This window comes from Schistocerca nitens, chromosome 4 (assembly GCF_023898315.1).
Source record: "Schistocerca nitens isolate TAMUIC-IGC-003100 chromosome 4, iqSchNite1.1, whole genome shotgun sequence".
Lineage (NCBI taxonomy): Eukaryota > Metazoa > Arthropoda > Insecta > Orthoptera > Acrididae > Schistocerca > Schistocerca nitens.
In genome coordinates this window covers 549789559-549797339 of record NC_064617.1, presented here as the reverse complement: position 1 = coordinate 549797339, position 7781 = coordinate 549789559, and the positions used below count along the sequence as shown (strand labels likewise).

At 44.4% G+C, this 7781-nt stretch overlaps 1 non-coding gene across 1 annotated transcript; it reads left to right on the top strand.

Annotated features, from left to right (window-relative positions):
• Positions 1-7377: 7377 nt before the first annotated feature.
• On the top strand, positions 7378-7452 carry Trnas-cga (transfer RNA serine (anticodon CGA)). Its single transcript has one exon. It is a non-coding gene; the product is annotated as a tRNA-Ser (tRNA).
• Positions 7453-7781: the final 329 nt, after the last annotated feature.

The window sequence follows — 7781 nt, the reverse complement described above, 5'->3', positions numbered from 1 at the left end:
CTGCAAGGCTGGGCTGCCGGAAGCCAACGTGGCAGATTCCAGCATTAACATCGGCGCTGACCCAAGCACACAAGCCGTGCGGCACCATCACCGGGAGCAGTGGGAGACACATTTTGTACTTTCGATGCAGTAAAGTCAATGACACACTTGCTGACGTTTCTCTGCACGCTTTGATGTGAGTTATCCCTCTCTCTTAAACCATACCTCTCGGTCGTTCTGACATATTACAACCCCTGAACTAGGGGGTTGTAACAATTTGGTGTCATGAAGTGGCCCTTTTGCTTTCCAACGCAGTACATTGTGTCAGAAAGTGTTAGTCCACATCCGACTCTATGTTTTGGTGAGAGCGTTGTTTTTGGTGAGTGGTGAGTGAGCCAGTGCCGGCCTCGGTGGTCTACCGGTTCTAGGCGCTCAGTCCGGAACCGCGCGACTGCTAAGGTCGCAGGTTCGAATCCTGCCTCGGGCATGAATGTGTGTGATGTCCTTAGGTTAGTTAGGTTTAAGTAGTTCTACGTTCTAGGGGACTGATGACCACAGATGTTAAGTCCCATAGTGCTCAGAGCCATTTGAACCATTTTTTTGAGTGAGGCAGTGGCATTTGATGTAGGTTTCGTGGTACCGGCTCAGCACAATCTGGTGCGCTGAGTCTAAGTTTTATTTATATTACTGTTGATGTTTGCTCTCATTATCAGAGTTATTTGTGGTGGCTAGGGTACAAGATGTTTAGAGTTGCTTTTGTGAAACAACACGAACCTATGAACTTACTTTGTTTAAAGGCCTTATTGGACGTGATATTTTAGTGCCAGTGATGTGTTCATTTGGCAGTTTGTCTGGGCAAGAGTTGCCATGTACCAGAGCTGTAGCAACTGTTTGTTCTGTATGTAGGCATACTCGTCATCAGTCTAGTAGTTGTACTGAGCGTAGACGGGCGATGATTCACAGGAGGAATTAATTTGTGATTAAATTTGTTATATAGTGCTAAACGGGAGTATGTATTTTGTTTTCTTTAAAAAAAATCAATTGATTTAGAATGGGAGCAGCGTACGCAAAATGGTGCAGACACGTGCTGGTACCTCAGCTGCAGTTGCTGCTTTAACTCAGCAAATGGAAGCGTTGACAGTGCAGTCTGAAGGCATGAAGGAGAAGAATTTCGATCTTAATTGTGAGTTAGGGTTTCGTAAAGAGAGTCATGATAAAAAAAAAGTTCAAATGTGTGTGAAATCTTATGGGACTTAACTGCTAAGGTCATCAGTCCCTAAGCTTACACACTACTTAACCTAAATTATCCTAAGGACAAACACACACACACCCATGCCCTAGGGAGGACTCGAACCTCCGCCGGAACGAACCAGAGTCACGATCAGTTAAAATCAGTGTCACAGGAAAGTAAGTCTGATTGAAAGTGCACAGTGTTCCCAGTGGTCGCACTGATTAATCCCTGCTTGGGCAAGGCAACGGAGGACGTGACAATTTTCATTAAGGGTCTTAACAACGCTGCACAAACACATGGGTGGTCAGATGAAGTGACCCTTTATGTTGCTAATATGCGTTTGGAGGGGACGCCATATCTTATGGTGTCTACCATGAAACACTGAGTAAAGCACATACATTCCAGGAATGGGCCGCTGGATTGTGCCAGGAGTACCAAAAGCAGAACTGTGTGCGATTTTTTCGGAAGAAATTAAGTACGTTGTCGATGCAGTGCAACGAATCCGTGGAAGCATTCTCACAGAGAATCCGTAGGCTAAATGTAAAGACATATGTGCAGATCCAGAACTCAGAACTTAATAGGGTACAGGAGGCAGAAAATAGAGCGGTGGACGTTTTCTTGCGTGGTATACCCGATGAAATGTCATGGAGGGTACGGATGGTGAACTTGAAGGTCGTAGAGTCAGCTCTTAGGATCTTAGGATGAAGTGGATATGGCCACAAAGTAGAGGGCGGACCACCGCGTGTTCGCTTCTGAAGTCAAGTGTTATAGATGTGGTCCGGAGGGGCATGTAAAGAAGCAGCTTGAGCAACAAACGTGCAATGCGTGTGGCATAGTGGGCCATCGGGCATTTGAGTGTAGAGTTAGGAAAGGTGGAAAGCACTGGCAAGGAAAGCAGCCGTTGAACGCAAACGGGATTACTGCAGCAGTCCCAATAGACCGTAACACGGCACAAGTTAGTGCACAGGCGGAATGCAGCTTAGTGGACTTAGTGTGTGGTATAAAACAGAGATGCAGTCATGGACTGTGCGGCTGGTCCCGGCGGAGGTTCGAGTCCTCCCTCGGGCATGGGTGTGTGTGTTTGTCCTTAGGATAATTAAGGTCAAGTAGTGTGTAAGCTTAGGGACTGATGACCTTAGCAGTTAAGTCCCATAAGATTTCACAAACATTTTTTTTAGAAAACAGAAATTTCTGGTGGACACAGATGCAAATGTGTCCGTTATCAGTTTGGACCTCGCGGGAGAGAGGAGACTGTTATAGGTTACGTGGGGTTCGCGATTGTAGGATGGAATCGTTGGGCACGACAGTACTGGAGTTTTCAGTCGGGAAAACTAAGTTCAGCGAACGTACGGAGGTGTTGCCATGCATAGGCGAAGGTTATTCAGTGATTCTCGGGCTAGACTTTCTCGACAAACATCAGCCTAAGATTGATCTTTTGCAACGCACAGTGGAACTCAGTGGGACTTTGTTTCAACTGGGGGAACAGTTGCAACTGAGACAATGCCGCAAGGTTCACCTATCGTGGGTGGAGACCAACTAAACTGTATACATTTTCAGTAAAGATCGATCAGCAGGATAAAATACTATCGGGTACGGGAAAGATAGTGTGGGTTTCAGTGGATACCGAGGGAAGCATTATATGTGGTTGAACCATTCTTGAGCAATGTACTGTTAGATAGTTCGCATTGTTTTATCCACAGGAGTTTGGCGCACGCGAATGACGTTAATGAGGAACAAATGATTCTGGTTAGTGTGGATACCTTTGCAGGAGGGAAAGTGACTCCGTCAGAGGGTGCATTAATAGCCACTCTGGAAGTCTTGGAAGATGAGGACTTTGATAGGTCGAGCCTAGGGGAAAGCCACAAGCAAATCGTCGATAAGGAAGTGGTACGAGGGAAAATACATCATTTGAAGGGCAATGATCGAATGACTATGGAGAACTTGTTGTTGAGGTTTAGTGGTTTATTTTGTGCGAATAGGGGGTTACTGGCAACACCGCTGACGCAACATACCGACAGCGTATAGTGCACCAGTTTATAGAAAGCCGTACTGTACAGCAAAGCAACTGCAACCATTGGTTGAACAGCAACTCCGAGGTGGGAACATGGACCCGAGTGATAGTAACTGGAGCACAAATATTGATGTCATGCTGAAGAAATCGGCGGTCAGGACACGGAAATACAGATTTTGCTGTTGCTACAAATATCTAAACTCGCGAACCATTTCGGATGCTTATAAAATTCCATCATGGAAACTTTAGATAACCTCTGTCAGTGTCGGTTTTTTACAACTGTGGACCTCAGGAGCGGATACCATCAACTGGAGGAGGTGCCTTAAGATAGACCGAAAACAGCGTTTACCGTCCCTGCAGGACATTTTCATTACAAATGCATGTCATTCGAACTAAACAACGAACCAGCAACATTCCAGCTGTTGTTAGATGGGGTACTGAAAGGATTAAAGACAAAAACTTGTTTCAAGCGATAATTAAATCAAGACCCTACGCTGCCGACAGGCGTTGATATACATCAACGGGGACAGTTGAAAACGTGTGCCCCGACCGGGGCTCGAACCCGGGTTCTCCTGCTTACATGAAAGACGCTCTATCCATCTGAGCCACCGAGTTAGATAGCGCGACTGCAGGGACTCATCCCTTGACTCTCCTCGTGAGACCCACATTCCCAACTTAATGTCCACACACTACATTCGTAGTGCCCCTGCCCATTACACTCATTACTCGGATAAGGGATAAGTCCCTGCAGTCGCACTATCCTCTGTGCTCTCGGTGGCTCAGATGGATAGAGCGTTTGCCATGTAAGCAGGAGATCCCGGTTTCGAGTCCCGGTCGGGGCACACATTTTCAACTGTCCCCGTTGATGTATCAATGCCTTTCGACAGCGTAGGGTCTTGATTTAATTGTCATTTCATTCTAGAGCGCTGCATGGTCACCGATGGTATCTATCCTTTCGGACATGTCCGAAAGAACAGATACCATCTTCATCTCATATAAAAACTTGTTTGGTATATCCCGATGATATAATTGCCGGCCGCGGTGGTCTCGCGGTTCTAGGCGCGCAGTCCGGAACCGTGCGACTGCTACGGTCGCAGGTTCGAATCCTGCCTCGGGCATGGATGTGTGTGATGTCCTTAGGTTAGTTAGGTTTAAGTAGTTCTAAGTTCTAGGGGACTGATGACCACAGCAGTTGAGTCCCATAGTGCTCAGAGCCATTTGATGATATAATTGTCTATTGAAAGGATTTAACGAAGCATGTGAGACAGTTAAAGAATGTATTTAGTAGACTACGATCAGCATGTTTGATGTTGGCTCGTGATTATTGAGCATGTCCTATAGACTGATGCTCACCTTACAGACGTTGTTCATAATTGTCCAATGCCACAAACAACTAAGCTAGCGCAGTCGTTCATTGGCCTCTGTAATTATTATAAACGGTTCGTGAAGGGCTTTGCAAAAATAGCCGGACCCTTGAACAAGCTACTGAAGAAGGGGACGAAATTTCGTTGTTTGCAGGAAGGTCGAGAGAAATTTGTAAATCGAAAGAAATATTAGTTTCAGATATAGTATTGGTTTTACCGGATTTTGAGAAAGAGTTTATCCTTTCATGTGATGCTTCAAATGAGGCAGTTCTGACGCATTACAACCCCTGAGCTCGAGGGGTTGTAACAGTTGATCAATAAGGTAGGTATGATTTCTTGAATGCAGTCTTATATTTTGAAATATGTGTTACGTAATCTTCATTAAATTTCTGTTTTCATGGATCTACCCTTTCGATTGACAGCTTACAATATTTGAAAGCTTAACCGAATCATTAATGACAGTTGGTTTCATTTGCATTGTTTCGTGATACTGTTGATGATTTGTGGGAGGATGTAAATGCAAGATCCATAAAATTTAACATCCATCCACATTCACGCTTTTATTGTTTGGTTCAAACATTCAACGATACTTGCCTCCATGTGGGAGAATGTCGAGTAGTAATGTATTCCAAATCGTGCATTGCCAACTTCAACTACCTTTTATCAAACTCTCTGCCACTGTTTGTCTGAAGGTTGACTGGGATGTTATTGGTCCCCATCTGAAACAGAGTCGAATCTAGACGTATCAGGGGTCCCATATCACTCAAACTACACACGTCTCACACCATTACAAAGCCTCCAACAGTCCCCTGCTGACACGCAGGGTCCATGGCTTCATGACGTTGTCTCCATACCCGTACACGTCCATCCGCTCTATACAATTTGAAACGAGACTCGTCCGACCAGACAACAGTCCAATGTTGGTGTTGACGGGCCCAGGCAAGGCGTAAAGCTTTGTGTCGTGCACTCATCAAGTGTACACGAGTGGGCCCTCGGCCCCAAAAGCCCATATCGATGATGTTTCGTTGAATGGTTCGCACGCTGATACTCGTACTTGTTGATCGCCCAGCACTGAAATCTGCAGCAATTTGCGGAAGGGTTGCCCATCTGTCACGTTGGACGATTCTCTTCAGATGTCGTTGGTCCCATTCTTGCAGGAGCCTTTTCCGGCTGCATCGATGTTGGAGATTTGATGTTTTACCGGATTCCTGATATTTACGGTACACTTGAGAAATGGTCGTAAGGGAAAATCCCCACTTCATCGCTACCTCGAAGATCGTGCGCCGACTATAGCACCACGCTCAAATGGACTTAAATTTTGATAACCTGTCATTGTAGCAGCAGTAACTGATCTAACAACTGCAACAGACACTTGTTGTCTTGTATTGGCGTAGCCGACCGCAGCGCTGTCCTCTGCCTGTTTACATTTCTCTGTATTTGAATACGCATTCCTATACCAGTTCCTTTGGCTCTTCAGTGCATTTGACCACACATTTCTATAATCTTTGGATGAATACTTGTCGAGTTTTGAAACATTCAAAAATATTAGTAAACCAAGTGTATTTTCGAATTCTCTACCACTGATCCATACTGCATTCTTGGTTAAACTTATAGGTTGAGTACCCAGCATACATGGTTTTTCCCTGCTTATTCCACATGTTCTATCTATCTGACTCTCCCTGTGATTTATAGTAACATCTCCAGTGGCATCTTCTTCAAACACATTGCCTTTGAGAGTTGTTCAATAGACTCAGTAAGATGCCTAAACGCTTCTCTGAGTTACTGCTCTCTTTCCAGATGCCCCAGCCTCAGCAATCACAGTTTGTCTCAAATAGCCTTGCCTGTTTCATTGACTTTGTTTTGTCGACTTACTGTTATAGACTAAGCAGTGTTTGATATTTGTACACCTTATGTACACTCTCATTTGCTTTACTTTTTTTCAGATTCAGTAACCCTTGCTTTCAATTAATTGATTAACCTCAAAATGGACTGTGAATGAGCGTTTGCCTTCCTGACTCTTTTGTTGAGTGTTTCAGCTCTCATAATATTACATTTGATACTAACGTTGAGATCTAAAATCTTGCATCAATGTCAGTCGAATGTTCTGCCTCCTAACACACTGAGAGTGATTACTGGGGGACATCCGTGAAAATTTGTCATAGCTTGATGTATAATGGTCAATCACCTCGTTGTTTCACTGTATATGATACCACCATCTTTTATAAAAATCCTCTAAGTTCCATCAGGATCGACCTTTATTTAGTTGCCTCGTTTTATCAGTAACCAGAAAGCTATACTGTGAATGATTCCATCAATCTGCGTATAAACTTGTATATTCGTGGTATGTCATGTCAGTACCTAGGTTTTCATGATAAATGTGTTTTAAATTCATATTATCTTGTTTGAAAGCGGTAATAAGTTATCACGTATCAGTTGCTTTGGAATCCTACAGTTTGTCTGACTCAGGCAAACGACAACCAAAGCAGAAGTATTTGCGTATTTGGTGTAGATTCTCCATTGCAACGTCATCAAATATAAGCACAGTATTCGGCTGTGCTCCTTCAAGTGGCTGGACATCGCCGCTTTTTGTGAAAGTCTTGTATGTAATACCGTCAATGCCTCAAAGTAGCTCCTCCAATGACACTTCCTGGCAGATTAAAACTGTGTGCCGGGCCGAGACTCGAACTCGGAGTGCTAGTTCGGCAAGGTTCGCAGGAGAGCTTCTGTAAAGTTTGGACGGTAGGAGACGAGGTACTGGCAGGAGTAAAGCTGTGAGGGCGGGGCGTGAGTCGTGCTTGGGTAGCTCAGTTGGTAGAGCACTTGCCCGCGAAAGGCAAAGGTCCCGAGTTCGAGTCTCGGCCCGGCACACAGTTTTAATCTGCCAGGAAGTTTCATATCAGCGCACACTCCGCTGCTGAGTGAAAATCTCATTCCGGTATCTCCTCCAATATTTGGTATTTAGGCCGCTATAGTTATAATCATCATCAGTTCAAGCATCAGGCTTTCTTTCATTTGCCTGTTATGGCATACATCGCTTCCTTCGTCTTACTTGACTTGGCTTAAATCCTATATCTGGTGATGTAACCTTTCTCCATTCGTTCTTTCAACATGTTCATTCCAGTTTTTCCTATTTTCTCGTACTTTACTCAGAATATAAATATATTCAGTTCTTCCCTAATTTCTGAATTTCGAAATC